General features: G+C 40.5%; 1 pseudogene; it reads right to left on the reverse strand.

Moving 5' to 3' along the window:
- Nucleotides 1-713: 713 nt before the first annotated feature.
- LOC129563320 (peptidyl-prolyl cis-trans isomerase A-like) lies at nt 714-12,903 on the reverse strand (annotated as a pseudogene).
- Between the last annotated feature and the right edge of the window lie 3,613 nt (nt 12,904-16,516).

Raw genomic sequence — 16,516 nt, forward strand, 5'->3', positions numbered from 1 at the left:
TCTTGATACTTTGTAGACCCTAATAATTGCTTGCTGAATTCCCTTGAATTACTGTCAACTCAGAGGTAGAAGTCTTGTTTTTCCGGGGTTGGGATGTTAAGGTTTTTGTTGCATTTTATTAAGAAAGTAGCAAAAGTATTTGAGGGAGCTTACCTGGCAGCCCAGTGGTTAGCACTTTGCACGCTTCGGCTGTAGGGCGGAGGTTCGATCCCTGGTCAGGTAAATAAGATCCTGCATGCTCCGCTCCCCCCTCACCCCCAAAAAAAGTTTATTTGAGAATGGTGATTTGCAAAGTAAGAGTCTTATGAGTTTAATTTACTTAGGATGGTTAGCTGAGAAACCCATAACATAGATAACCTTATTAACAGATGAGCCAGGGAGTGACTTTTCCAATCTTCTAATCTTAACAATTTTTGTCATCTTATATCTATGAATGGGGAATATGGGAGAGTACCAAGATTATAATTTAGAAGAGTTTACAAATGAAATACATATTGCCCACTGATTTAGGGTGGCCTCAGGTAAACAATCTTTCTCCAATTAGCTATTTGTAATATTGATGTAGAGATTTGTCTTTGTGTAACTTACAAAATGTGCCTAAAATAAAATGAATGACATAGGAGTCGTATTCTGTTTTTCTCTCTTTAATATTTTCAGTGCTTCTTTGGATCCTCACATGCTTCTCTTTAACATTGATTTTTCTGAGTAAACATTCAGTTAATGGTTGCAATAGAATCTTTGCACTCGTTGATCTTATGCTGCAGAACGCGAACAAGTAGATAGACATCATCAGGAGTATAATGAGGGTAAACTGCTGAATGCTGTGAAATTTCATACAGGAGGAATCCCTTATTTACCTGTGAAGGAGGCATGGCATGTTGCAGGAAAAGCAGTTAGCTTTAGTAAGGGATTTGGGGAGACTTTCCTGACAGAAGTAATGAATGCAAAGGTTAGGAGGCAAACACTAGAAATGGCTGAGTGTGCAGAAGATAGTGCTTTTTCAGAAATGCCTAGAGATGTGTCTGAAGAGGTCTAGTCATAAAAGCCTTGAGTGCCATGTGCAGAAGAGCTGAGAGCTTTTGAGAGCTAAGAGGAAGATGTTGATTTTAAGTAGAAGCATAGTAAGACCAGATTTGTATTTTAGATCACTATTAGGTAAAAGTCAGAGGCAGAGAACAGTCTGTGAGAGATTAATGACTTGAACTGAGATGGTGGCAAAAAGGAGTGAAGAGTATGGCCAAAGATGTTGCTGAGAGCTTGGTGATTTGGTTGACTGGATAGGGAATGACAGAGGGCCGTGTCAAAGATGACTCCCAAGTGTCTTGGGGGAGCAGTCTGAAGGATATCTTCATGGAGATTAGAAACAAGGGAAGAGGAATACATATTAGGGGAGGAAGATGGTTCTGTTTTGACCATGTAGAATTTGAAGTGCTTATGAGTCAATCAAGCAGGTATATCTAGTAGGTAGTTAGGTATTCTTTCAGTTAAGTTGTTTTGAGAAAAACTGTAACTGGCCCTGTTCTGCTCATTAAGCAGGGAAAAGACCAACAAATTTCCTGCTCCCGTTTCTGTGGAGGGAACAGACTATAAAGTTTTATAAAAGAAGAGGAAAGATAATATCACAGTATTTTTCGTGAAGAAAATGAAAGGGTATTTGGATGAAGCATTTCTCTGGGAGAGAGAGTGGGCAGAATTTTGGAGATTGTTCAGAAATGGCCTCTCAGAGTTCCCTGATAGCCTCGTAACTAGGCTTTACTGAGTGGGCCCAGATTGAGTCCCTGGTTGGGGAACTGAGATCTTGCAGGCTGCATGGCCTCTGAGAAATTCTTTTGAGCTAAGACTGGAATGGGAATAAGTTAGTTGAGGCCAGTATCCGAGACCAAGGGAATAGTAAGGCAAAAATCCTAAGGGGAGAAAGCAAGAAAGGCGGTGTGGCTCCAGTCTAGAGAGCAAAGAAAGGAATAGTAGAAGATGAAGTTTATATCCTTAGTAAGTTTCAGAGCTTTAAAGCCATTGAAGGATTTTAAGGAATAGTGGTTGTTTAGTCACTCAGTCATGTCCAACTCTTGTGACCCCGTGGACCGTAGCCTGCCAGGCTCCTCTGTCCATGGGATTTCCCAGGCAAGAATACTGGACTGGGCTGCCATTTCCTTCTCCAGGGGATCTTCCCAACCCAGGGATGGAACCTGCATCTCCTGCATTGGCAAGCAGATTCTTTACCACTGAGCCACAATGGAGTAACATAAATTGCAGTAGAGATAAAGTGACTGTATTGAAGAGATATTTTGTGATTAGACCTAACCTATATTGCTAATGAATCAAACAGGGAAAAGGAAAAAACAGGAGGGATTCATAGGTTTGGGACTTTATCTAGTCTAGCACTGTCCAGTATAAACATAACACAAGGCATATATGTAATTTTATAGTAGCCACATTGAAAAAGTTAAAAAAAATGATTAAAAATTAATAATCTTTTATTTGACCCAATATATCCAAAATAGTACTATTTCCTATGTGATCAATATTTAAAAGTATTAAATATTTTTAAATGTTTTGCATTCTTTCTGTTATTACTAAGTAAGTGTTCAAAATCTGGTATGTTTTTTACAGTTATAGTATATCTCAGTAATTGATTTCATAAAATTTACAGTTGAAAAAGTAGATTCACATACTCAAATCATTCCAAACATTTCAAAAATTGTGCAGTAATTGAATTATGTATAAGTTGTTTTCACTTTAAAATCTTACTTCCTAAATTAGCCACATTTCAGCTGTTCCATAGCTGCTTGTGTCTAGTTGCTACTACATTGGACAGTGTAGGTCTACTGGAATAAAGAATAGTAAAAAATTAGACCAAAAAAGTGTGGAACCAGCCTGGAAGGCCTTTGGTGTCATGTTAAAGGTTTGGGATCTTACCCTAGAGAGAAAGGGAATAGTGGATAGTTTTTAAGCTAGGGAGTAACACCACAGCATTGTGCTTAAGGCTAGAAAAAGGTCACTAGGTTACCAGCTGATGACTCAGGATCAAGAGCAACCCTTCAGTTGAGTCCCCACATTCCAAGACCTGACCTCAGTCCTTCAGAAGTCTGATTTTTGTCAGTGCACTGGAGCAGTGCTACCAAAAATGCAGGCCACAGGCTAGTGCCAATCAACAAACCCTTTGTTATTGATCCAAGACAAGGCATTTATAGAAATCAAGAGTAAGAATTTAGAAACTTAGAACAGCAGCAGCAGTAAAGTCTATAAAGAAAAGAAAGAAAATGATTAGCTTTAGGTGGGGGAGTAATGCCTGGGAGGATATATAGGGGTGCTTCCGGGGTGCTAGCAGTGTTCTGTTTCTTAACCTGAGAGGGTTGCAGATGTTCACTTTTTTATTGAGCTGTCTGTTTTGGGGTGAATGACTTCTCAGCTACCAACTATTACCTTGCTGACTGAGCCAATCTTTCTGAGCCAAGCATTAAAATGTGAAAGATAAGGTAGATCTGATTTCTGGGGATGGCAATGGTGAAGAAGAGGAGAGACAGATGCAAAAAATATACTGCAAAACATGAGGCAGTTTGAGAAGCTGAAAGAGGATGGCCATTAGAGTAAGAAGCCCCAGGTTCAGGACTTAACTGTTTTTCCAATCTTGTTTTTTCAATCTAGGCTGTAACCACTCTCTAACTTATGACCCGGGTATATCTCCTGCTGCTGCTGCTAAGTCACTTCAGTCATATCCAACTCTGTGCAACCCCATAGACGGCAGCCCACCAGGCTCTGCCATCCCTGGGATTCTCCAGGCAAGAACACTGGAGTGGGTTGCCATTTCCTTCTCCAATGCATGAAAGTGAAGTCGCTCAGTCGCGTCGGACTCTTAGTGACCCCATGGACTGCAGCCTACCAGGCTCCGTCCATGGGATTTTCCAGGCAAGAGTACTGGAGTGGGGTGCCATTGCCTTCTCTGGTATATCTCCTAACTTGCCTTAATTTCACTGTTCTCACCTGGGGCTGAGGGGAGTTTGATAAAATGGATGTTTTTGTTTTGTTTATACCACTTTGTAAGCTATTAAAATGCCATATAAAATTTTGCTAATGTTTGATTCAGTGTGATCAGAAAGGGGAAGGGGTGAGGATGACTGAGATTTTGAGTCAGAGTGATGAAGGTTTTGGCGATAGCATGAACTAAATGATTTGGAAAAGATACTCTGTTTATGTTTATGCCAGAATATCAAGGTGGAATTATCAAACAGATTTAGAACCTAAGTTTTGGTACTCTGAAAAAAAGGTCGGAATTGGTGAAAGAAATTAGAAATTACCCACATAAGGGCAATAATTAAAGCCACAGGAGTGACTTCATATCGTTGGAAGAGAATATAGAAAAACAGTACTGAGGACAGAAAAAGAAGTGAAGGAGGAGAGGAAATCAGCCTTTATTGAGCACCCACAGAACTGTATGCCCACTGATCTACATTTATTATCTCATCTATTCCCCTCAAATTCCAAGATGATGAATGAAGCCTCATTTGGCCAACTGATTGTGTAGACTCACAATAAGGTAGAGAACTAGCATTTCAAACCAGCTTGACTCCAGCTTGTATGGTGCACTACACCATTCCTAGAGCCAAATGTATCTCATAGAAGTCCTGACAAAAATCTGAGTCAAGGAAGAATAAGCCGTGAGAAAAGACCATTGGATTTACATGATTTGTGACCAAGAAGTTTCTGGAACACAGAGCAGTGTCTGTACATCTGTTGTGCTTCTGTGAGCATGGTTAATCCAGACAAACATTTGTGTTCTAGACCTCTGGCAATAAGAAAAAAGTCAAGATGGTAACTGTGAAAATTAGTATAATGAAAACAAAGTCACTTATTAAAGCCTAGCTAGATGCTCTTTTGCCAAGTGCTTTAAATCATGCCGAAGCTTGAAAGAGAAATGGGAATAACTCAGACATGATTCAGTTTTGTTTGCTGCTTTGTTCATGTACTGCCGAGAACCCTCTTGAATGTCACCAGTAGTATGAGTCCTTCACTTTGGAAAACACTGAGATGTTATATAATAATGTTCACTGTTTGGAGTGCACTTTCAGTCACCTGAAATTCTAAGGAAAAACATTGAGATAGCTTTGCCAGCCAAGGACATTATAACTTAGAATGAAAGGTAATTTTGCTGGTGAAAAACACATGCCTTTTGGAAAGCAGCAGTATCTCCTCAAAATTTAGAGTAATTCACTGTATCTATGAGGAAAACTTTTCCCTACTAAGTTTATTAAAACTATTTACTCTTGGAATAGCATCTTAACATTGAAAAAAAAGTAAAAGAATGTTCCACCCCAATATAATTACTGGTTTCTTACTGCATGTTTTTAGATGAATAATGTGTGCATTTTTGGCAGAGACTGCTGTGGAATTTTTGATTGCAAGAGCATGATGTCTTCTGTCTTTATTTATTCCCTCTTACTGAGTTCTACAGAAGACCATATATATTATTCTGCTCTCTGTACTTAAGACATCTTGGGCTTTTCCCTGAAAATGCATAAAATGCAGACTTTTTTCTTACCCCTGCACATTATTTAACTAGTCATTATCCAATTGAAGGACATGAGTTTCTAATTTTTCATATTCTAATTAGTGCCTGGATGAATATCTTTGTACATACATCTTTTCTTGTATATTTAAGCATGTCTCATCTCAGTTCCCAGAGTGGATTTACTCTGCACAGGGGCATCTGGCATTTTTAATTTTGATAGGTACTGATGTATTGCCTCCATGTACCAAATGTTTCTCCACAGAGCATTACCAAATTTTTGGACTTTTCCCTGTGAACTTTGGAAGGGTAGATTATTTCAAGTCCTACCTAATATTTTTCAGGGCCGATAACAGAATCATTTGGTTAAACTGGGGGAAATGAGATTTGGTTTATACAATTTGTTCAGGGCACAAATTCCTTGCTGCACCTCCTGCAGCTACACATCCACAACTAGTAGAAACATAGTTGCTTATGCAGTCAAAGCGGCCAGCAAAAACCTGGAAAAGTGCCAAGAATGACTACAAACAGCTCCACCTACACTTTTTTTTTTTTTTTGGCAAATTTGCAAGCTTAGCAGTATCTAAAAGATCCTTCGACCTTTGAATTACAGAGAATCAACCTGATAAGAGGGAGGGAGTTATTCATTTCATGAAAAATTCCTCTACTATGACAGGAGCTGAAAATTATTTTTATTTCATTTTGCTTCAATGCTGAAGTGGCACTGGGAGGGAGAAAGTAGAACTATTAGGCTATAGGGTCCATCTGCACTGGGGCTTATATAAGAGTGTGAAAGATTTCCAGGAATGATAAGATCAGTTACTTAGAGCCAGAGCAATTTAGGGAGGTGGAAAAAATTCAATGTGGCATGCTAGCTTACTGACTTTTCAAAATTTTCTCTTTTTTTTTTACATTTTTAAAAATTGAAGTATAGTTGATTGACAGTGTTTCAGGTATACAACAAAGTGATTCAGTTATATATATTCTTTTTCAGATTCTTTCCCCTTATATGTTATTACAAGATATTGAATATGGTTCCCTGTCCTATATAGTAGGCCCTTATTGTTGGGACTTTTAAATATTTTACAAATTTGTAGGCTTGTTATGGACTGAATGTTTGGGCATCCTCTCCCCCTAAAATATTTGTAACTCCTAACACTTAATGTGATAGTATTTGGAGATTGTGCCTTTGTGAGATAACTGGTGTTAAATTAAGTCCTGAGAGTGGGGCCTTTACAAAGGGATTAGTGGCCTTATATTAATAGGAAGAAGATGCAAAGGAGCTGTTTTCCAGCTCAAGCTCAGAGACACAGAGAAAAGACCATGTGAGGACCCAGTGAGGAGGCCATCTGCCAGCCAGGAAAAGAGGAACTGAAATGGCCAGCACCTTGATCTTGGACTTCCCAGCCTCTAGAACTGTAAGGAATAAATTTGTGTTAAAGTTATGACCAACCTAGATAGTATATTAAAAAGCAGAGACATTACTTTGCCAACAAAGGTCCATCTAGTCAAGGCTATGGTTTTTCCAGTGGTCATGTATGGATGTGAGAGTTGGACTATAAAGAAGGCTGAGCACGGAAGAATTGATGCTTCTGAACTGTGGTGTTGGAGAAGACTCTTGAGAGCCCCTTGGACTTCAAGGAGATCCAACCAGTCCATCCTAAAGGAGAGCAATCCTGATTATACACTGGAAGGACTGATGCTGAAGCTGAAACTCCAATACTTTGGCTACCTCATGAGAAGAGTTGACTCATTGGAAAAGACCCTGATGCTGGGAGGGATTGGGGGCAGGAGGAGAAGGGGACGACAGAGAATGAGATGGCTGGATGGCATCTTCGACTCGGTGAACATGAGTTTGGGTAAACTCTGGGAGTTGGTGATGGACAGGGAGGCCTGGCGTGCTACAATTCATGGGGTCTCAAAGAGTCAGACACAACTGAGTGACTGGACTGAACTGAACTGAATTGAAACCACCCAGTCTGTGGTAGTTTGTTGTGGCAGCCAAAGTTGACTAAGAGTATTTCTTTTGTTATTCAGTAGCTCAGTCATGTCCAACTCTTTGTAACTCCATGGACTGCAGTACACCAGGCTTCCCTGTCCTTTACAGTCTCCCAGAGTTTGCTCAAACTCATGTCCATCGAGTTGGTGATGCCAACCAACCATCTCAACCTCTGTCCCCTTCTCCTCTTGCCGTCAGTCTTTCCCAGAATCAGGGTCTTTTCCAATCAGTTGGCTCTATACATCAGGTGGCCAAAGTATTGGAGCTTCAGCTTTAGCATCAGTCCTTCCAGTAAATATTCAGGATTGATTTCCTTTAGGATTGACTGGTTTGATCTCCTTGCTGTCAAAGGGACTCTCAAGAGTCTTCTCCAGCACCACAGTTCTGTATCTCTAGTTTTCCAGATTCATGAAAGTCCATCCAAAAGAAAATTGTCATAACTCTTAATAGTGTTCTGTCTTTCTTTAAATTGACTGCAAACAACACATTGTGTAGTTTGCAAAATTTGGAAACTGTTACCTCTTTTGGCATGGCAGGTAACTACTGGGGAATTCTTCAATTTATTTAATATTCCCAAATTTGCATCTCAGGAATGGCTTGGAATTTGGAATTGTTAGGTAAGGAAGTTAGGCATGAGCAAGGAGGGGGTGGAAAAGGGTGCAAGCTGATCTCTAAACCCCATCCCAGACATTCCCAGAAAAGCTCACAGATATGCTACAAAAATAACCACAGAGACTTTTCCAACTCCTGCACATGCACCCTAGGCACACAGTAGATACAAATTAACCACGAGGGCTTTCCCAACTCCCAATACATGTTAGCCCTAGGCATACAGTGGATACAAACTAACACAGGGGCTTCCTCAAGTAACCTTAGGTAACTAGGGGCCCATGACTGGTTCATAAACATTGTTTACAAACATACATCTGATTATAACAGACTGAATTATGGGAAGATGTGAACAACAAAGCCTGTTGTTATGCAGCTTGCAACTGTCAACTGACCTTAAGCATATGCCCATTTGCATTCCCTTTCTTGACTGGCGGCAGGTATAAGCCCTATTTTGCACAGGGCACAACCAAAAGGAGGAGACAGGAAGTAAGAAAAGGGTGATGCCAAGAGGGATCTTTATAATTCCTTTGGGGCTGGCTTGGTCCCATGTCGTGGGAGTATCTGTTTAATAAAAGATCTGTCTACTTAGACTGTAACTGAGCTGTAATTTCTCTGTTGGTTCAAACCCTTTAGTACATCATTCCAAATTTTTGTTGCAATGAACGAAGGAGAGAAATAAACCAACCTGACAACCATTCTGTCTCTAGAGTTGAAATAAGAGGCATATAAATGCAGGTCTAAACTCATTCACTCAGTGGACTGTAAGTAGGGGTACACATGGATAATTGATTAGATATTTGATGATACCAGGAAAGCATACTACTTTTATTGAACTTTGATGTTTTGTTATGATAATAGTAATATGATTAATTTTTTTAAACCAGAATCTTTTAGACATCTGATATCTGGGATTTGTTTCAAAATAATGTGGAGTTGCAACAGGGTATAAGTCATTGGCCATATCAAGGAAGTGATAGTGGTCTAGGGAATGGTAATTGCAAAAGCTAGATGATGGATACAGGGTGTTCTTTGTATTCTTTTCTACGTATGTATATGTTGACATTTTCTGTACTAAAATATTGTTAAAATAGGACTATGTATAACTAGTGACTTATACCTGCTGAAATTAACATATAAAGAATCATCTATTCAAATGTCTTCTGAAGCATGGAAATTTAAATCCTGGCCATTAGCATGAATTGAACTTCACTTACCATGCATTCATTCAGCAGCCACTAAATGCTTTCCCGTAGATTTTTCTCATTTAATTTCTGCAAAGGTAGGTGTCATCCCCATTTTACAAAGGAGGGAAATGCAGACTCTAGATAAGTAATACACAGGTAGAAAATAGCATAATTTGGATTTTTCCTTCATTTAGTCTGTCTCCCAAAATTCATGTTTTATTTCGGCTATACCATGCTGCTTCTCAGACATATCTGACCACCTTTTTCTCCATGCTGTCTTTCTTTTAGTAGTGAAAGCCTGGCACAACAGGTGCACAAACATGTGGAAGATTTCTGGAGTCATTTTCCTCTCCTTTCCTGTTAAGGCACCTAGAGGTCCCCAAAAAAGTGAAGGTGAAAAGTGAAAGTCGCTCAGACACACCTGATTCTTTGCAACCCCATGAACTATACAGTCCATGGAATTCTCCAGACCAGAATACTAGAATGGGTAGCCTTTCACTTCTTCAGATCTTCCCAACCCAGGAATCGAACCCGGGTGTCCCGTCTTGCAGGTGGATTCTTTATCAGCTGAGCCTGCATGGAAGCCCTGAGGTCCAAAGCAGAAGTTAAAAGTTTACTGCACCTACAGGAAAACATGAAACAAAGAATTGATAAAATTCTAGACCTAACTCACCAAGCTTTTGTTCTCCAAGAGTTCATTTGACCATTATTGCATACATTTGTGTCAGTTACTGTTCAAGATACCAAACTGATACCCTCATCTCACTTTCAGAACATAAATTAAGAGCTCAACCTTGAGGACTTTATGCTAACCTTGAGAGCATTATGCTAAGTGAAATAAGTCAGATAAAGACAATTTCTGTATGATCTCACTTAATATTTGGAATCTAAAATAACCAAACTCAGGGACTCCCTTGGCTAAGACGCAACACAGGGGGCCCAGGTTCGATCCCTGATCAGGAAACTAGATCCCACATGCTGCAACTATGACCCAGTGCAGTCAAACAAGCAAATACATAAATACCAAACTCTTAGAAATAGAGTAGATTTGCAATTGCCAGGGGTGTACTGAGGGGAAGGGGTGTGGTGAAAGAGAGAAGAATGGGTAATGGTGGTCAAAGTGTGCATCCTTCAGTTATAAGATAGATGAGTTCTGGGGATCTAATGTACAGAACTGTGTTAATTCTGTATTGTATAGTTGAACTTACTAAGAGAATAGATCTTAAAAGTTCTCAAGGCAGGAAAAAAAATGGTAACTGTAAGGTGATGGATGTGTTAACTAAAGTTACTGTGGAAAACACTTTGCAATATAAACATATCAAATCATCATGTTGTGTGCATTAAACTTAATGTTATACATCAGTAATATTTCAGTAAAGCTGGTGAGGGTGGAGGTCTTAATCCTAAAAATTACCTCTCTCCTCCTCCCTCCCATATCCCCACTCCACCTGCAGTCAGTCGGAAGCAGCACCTACACAGTTCAGGAAATGGATTAAGTACAAGACAGGAACAGAGTAGCCTGTCCAGCCTCCCCTTGCTTTCTCCTGTCTCTTCGTAAGAACATACCATTAGTAAGAACATACCAAGTTTGCAATATAAGGGAGCGTGGGACAGCTCCCTCATTCCAAACCAGTTATTAACAGTGGACCTTTAAGAATACGTAATATAGAGTATGACACAGTTTAAAAGCCCCATCATAAAGTGTCTGGAGGAAACAGACCAGATTTTATAAGCACTCCTGGATAAAGCAAGACTTGAATCAAAGAAAGGCCTTATGTGGGATCTGGGTATTTACATTCCCTTTATTCTCCATCACCTACCCATCATGCAAATAAAAATCACCATACTTAGGCAGATCTAGACTTACCTATGCTTAAAATAACCCCATCTGACTAGCCTACAGAGTGGGTCATGTGGGATAGACTTTTAACTCCATGGTGTACTTTCCCTGCCCCTGGATTTCTGCAACTCTGGGCCAGAAAAACCTAAGATAAAGAGTAAGAGCACAAACTCCAGTTTTATCCAGAGAGCTGTCCTTTGACCAAGCAAGAATATACTGAATCACCAGAGAAGATATAACATATTTGATTCTTTAAAAAATAAATTAGATGCTTGAACCTTAAGAGTTGGAAAACTAAAAAATGAGAAATTGAGAATTTCAAGTAAGAGTAAGAGAATACCTACAGGTTATTTAAGGGCATAAACTCAAAAATGCCCCTGCCTAACCTATTGAGAAGGCTTTCAGTTGGGTGAAAAGGTGAGAGCTGCCTTTTCCCCTGGCTAACACATCTCTCTGGCAGCAGAAAATTAATAGCTGGGGTAAGGTATTATTTGGGACTTCCCAGGTAGCACTAGTGGTAAAGAACCCACCTGCCAGTGCAGGAGACAGAAGAAATGCAAGTTTGATCCCTGAGCTGGTTAGAATCCCCTGGAGGAGGGCATGGCAACCCACTCCAGTATTCTTGCCTTGAAATTCCCATGAACAGAGGAGCCTGGTGGGCTACAGTCCATGGGGTCGCAATGAGTTGGACACGACTGAAGCGACTTAGCACACAGCACGAGGTATTATTTAGTAAAGAACTGAAGCCCATACCTTGATTTAAATTTAGATATTTAGTTTTTCAAATGTACTAAAAACTGATTTTTCCATCCTTCTGCCATCTGTACACATGTGTACAAGATCTAGAAGAAAGTACTCAGGTATCCCTCTTTCCCTTGAGCTCTTCAAATGAAACTCATTTTGCTTTTCCCCTCCCCAACTTTTTTATCTTTAGCAAGGTACCTCCTTTTGTAAATAGTCCAGGCTCAAAACTTTATCTTCATTTTTCTGATTTAGTTTTTATTTCATAATCCTAAACTTAATTCTGCAATCCAACTAGACTAGGAGGGAAATAAAGAAAACATAGAACCCAAAAAGCTGCAACGCATGAATAGACGTTGAGTATTTTCAGATAGCACAGAGATTATAGGATGGAGTGAAGAGATGAAGTTGGTGGGGTACACTCCTGAGCTATAGAAGGAATGATACAGAAGCTAAAACATGAGTCATTTATTGGAGTTGTTCATGCATGTGTGCATGTTAAGTCACTTCAGTCATGTCTGACTCTTTTGTGGCCCCATGGACTGTAGTCCGCCAGGCTTCTCTGTTCATGGGATTTTCCAGGCAAGAATACTGGACTGAGTTGCCATGCCCTCTTCCAGGGGATATTTCCGACACAGAGATCAAACCTGCATCTCTTATGTCTCCTGCACTGACTGGTGAGTTCTTTACCACTAGTGCCACCTGGGAAGCCCGAGTTGTCCACAGTCAGCATTAAAGGGCTTCTTGGTGGTTCTGCCATTCCTGGACCATAGCACTCCATGGCTTCCACGATATTCATGTCTTCTTCTACCTTGCCAAAGGCCACAGGTTTGCCATCCAACCATTCAGCCTTGAAAGTGCAGATGAAAAACTGGGAACAGTTTGTGTCAGATCCAGCATTTGCCATGGACAAGATGCTAGGACCCACGTGCTTCGGGATGAGACTCTCATCATCATATCTCTCCCCACAGATGGATTTGCCATCAGTGCCATTAAAGTGTGTGAAGTCACCACCCTGGCACATAAAGCCTATAATCATTTACAGTCTTTTCACAATCTGTGAAAGCAGGAAACTTTTTAATGAAGTCCTTCCTCCCCAGTGCTCAGAGTATGAAAGTTTTCTGCTGTCTTTGCAACTTTGTCTACAAACAGCTTGAAAAAGACATGGTCCGAGGGCTTACCATGCACAACGCTATCAAAGAAAACAGCAGAGTTGACTGGCTGGGAGGTGGTAGTGTCTGCAAAGCCAAACTCTTCATTCTTTAGTGCAAATTGCTTGTCCTCCTGGAAAGGAAACCCTTTTGCATTTTTACCTTTATCTTCACAAGTAAGGACTTCAACTCAAATGAGTCTTTACCATATTTCTTTAAGATGACTGAGTCTTGTTGCCCTCTGAATTTAACCTTTCCTGTCTGCCCTGACTATCTTGCCTGACTTCCATTGTGATCTTCTTCAAATATTGCTTTCATCTTGAGACTCCTCTGAGCATTACCCTACAAAGTGTCTAGGACCTATCCAACCCTGGGTTTGAGCAGGCTTGTGGACAAGGATGATAGTGTGGGAAAATACTTAGCATCATCCCTGGCATATAGCAAGGAGTGTTGACTTCTTTTTCTTTCTAACAAGTTAGTTTCTTTACTGTCCCAAAGACTACCAGTGGTAGTCCAAGGCCTACCTTGGAGATATTGCAGATTTGGTTCCAGACCATCACAATAAAGTAAATCACATGAGTTTTTTGGTTTCTCAGTGCCTATGAGTTATATTTACACTATCCTGTAGTCTATGAAGTGTGCAAAGCATTGTATCTTAAAAATACATACCTTAATTTAAAAATATTTTATTACTAAAAAATGCTACCCATCGGGCTTCCCTGGTGGCTCAGTGGTAAATAATGCTCATTCCAATGCAGGAAGCACAGGTTTGATCTCTGATCTAGGATGATTCCACATGCAGCAGAGCAACTAAGCCCATGTGCCACAAATATTGAATCCGTGCTCCAGAGCCTGGGAACCAATACTACCAAGTCCATGCACCACAACTATTGAAGTCCAGGCATTGTGGAGCCCATACTCCTCAACGAGAGAAGCCAACACGATGAGGAGCCCACGCACCACAACGAAGAGTAGCCCTCGCTTGCCGCAACTAGAGAAAAGCCTGCACAGCAGCAAAGGCCCAGTACAACCAAAAATAAATTTTAAAATATATTTTAAAATGCTACCCATCATTTATGCCTTCAGTGAGTTGTATTAACATCAAAGATCACAAATAAAATGTGATCACCATAACAAATATAATGAAAGTTTGAAGTATTGCAAGGATACCAAAATGGGACACAGAGACATGAAATGAGCAAATGCTGTGGCAAAAATGGCACCAGTGCACTTGTTTGATGCCACAAGCCTTCAGTTTATAAGAAACACAATATATATAAATTGCAATAAAGCTCAATAAAATGAAATATGTCTGTATTCTCCCTCCAAGAAGTGTATTCACTTCAACCTTCTGCCTCTCCAAAGCTAGCAAATGTGAACAAATTCAAATTCTATGTTCAAACTTTAAAACTACCTTGAAGGTCACAGAAGTAGGAGCAAATGGAAAGCCACACCTTGTTTTTGGCTAAGAAATTAAACATAAAAATAATGTTACTTAACATGTCAAAAATACTAATAAGGTTCTAGGAGGAACAAAGGAAATGGGAGGAGGGGAGCTAGCAAGGCTGATTCTAAAGCTCATATGGAAAAAATAAACAAGAATGGCCAGAAAACTGGCAAAGAAGAGTGATAAAGGGAGATGAGCATCTGTTAATTATTAGACTATAAAGCCTCAGTAAGGGCACTAATCCATCCTCAGGACCTAAACACTTCCCAAACATACCAGCTCCAAATACAAATACATTGAGGATTAGGTTTCAACATAAGAATTTTGGGAGGACAAAAACTTCAGTCTGTAGCACCAAATGTCCATGGAGAGAGAACTACAGAAGAAAAAAATAGCAGTGACAGTATAATATAAACAATATATCATTAAGTTAAAAAGTAAGGTGTAGAAAATGGACATACTGTGCTGCTGCTGCTGCTAATTTGCGTCAGTCGTGTCTGACTCTGTGCGACCCCATAGATGGCAGCCCACCAGGCTCCCCCGACCCTGGGATTCTCCAGGCAAGAACACTGGAGTGGGTTGCCATTTCCTTCTCCAATGCATGAAAGTGAAAAGTGAAAGTGAAGTCACTCAGTCATGTCCAACTCTTAGCAATCCCATGGACTGCAGTCCACCAGGCTCCTCCATCCATGGGATTTTCCAGGCACTGGAATGGGATGCCATTGTGCTACCTTACAATAAAAAGAGAAGCTGTATAGATAAATAGGGGCTTCCCTGGTGGCTCAGAGGTTAAAGCGTCTGCCTCCAATGCGGGAGACCCGGGTTCGATCCCTGGGTCGGGAAGATCCCCTGGAGAAGGAAATGGTAACCCACTCCAGTATTCTTGCCTGGAGAATCCCATGGACGGAGAAGCCTGGTAGGCTACAGTCCACGGGGTCGCAAAGAGTCGGACACGACTGAGCGACTGAACGGAACGGATATAGATAAATATACGAACCCACGAGGACAGTAATGCAAGCAGGACTTTTCAGTGTATACCTTTTGATACTGTTTTGTTTTTTAAACCATATGAGTTAAGTGTATTACCATTTTTTAAAGAAGGTAATGCCTTCCTAACTATAAACAGGAATTTAAAACTTAAGAGTTGGCAAGAGGACTTCTCTGGTAGTTCAGCAGTTAAGAATCTGACATCCAATGCAGGAGACACAGGTTCTATCCTGCTCTAGGGCCTGGGAGCCTCAACTACTGAGCCCACATGCTACAAGTACTGAAGCCTGGACACCTAGAGCCCATGCTTCGCAACAAGAGAGCCACCACAATGGTTGGGGAACAAAGATTCCACGTGCCACAGGGCAGCTAAACCCCTGTACCACAACTACTGAGTCCACACTCTGAAGCCCATGCTCTGCAGCAAGAAAATCCACTGCAATGAGAAGCCCGTGCACGGCAACAAAGAATAGCCCCAGTTTGCTGCAACTAGAGGAAGTCCGGGCACAGTAAAGAAAATCCAGTGCAATCAAAAATTAATTAATTAATTAAACTATTTAAAAACGACTGTGTTTGGCATCTGGTCCCATCACTTCATGGAAAATAGATGGGGAAACAGTGGAAACAGTGTCAGACTTTATTTTTGGGGGCTCCAAAATCACTGCAGAAGCTGATTGCAGCCAGGAAATTAAAAGACGCTTACTCCCTGGAAAGAAAGTTATGACCAACCTAGATAGTATATTAAAAAGCAGAGACATTACTTTGCCAAACAAGGTCCGTCTAGTCAAGGCTATGGTTTTTCCCGTGGTCATGTATGGATGTGAGAGTTGGACTGTGAAGAAAGCTGATCGCCGAAGAATTGATGCTTTTCAACTGTGGTGTTAGAGAAGACTCTTGAGAGTCCCTTGGACTGCAAGGAGATCCAACCAGTCCATTCTAAAAGAGATCAGTCCTGGGTATTCATTGGAAGGACTGATGCTAAAGCTGAAACTCCAATACTTTGGCCACCTCATGCGAAGAGTTGACTCACTAGAAAAGACTCTGATCCTGGA

This window comes from Moschus berezovskii, chromosome 9 (genome assembly GCF_049115385.1).
Source record: "Moschus berezovskii isolate FMDL1 chromosome 9, NW_MosBer_1.0, whole genome shotgun sequence".
Lineage (NCBI taxonomy): Eukaryota > Metazoa > Chordata > Mammalia > Artiodactyla > Moschidae > Moschus > Moschus berezovskii.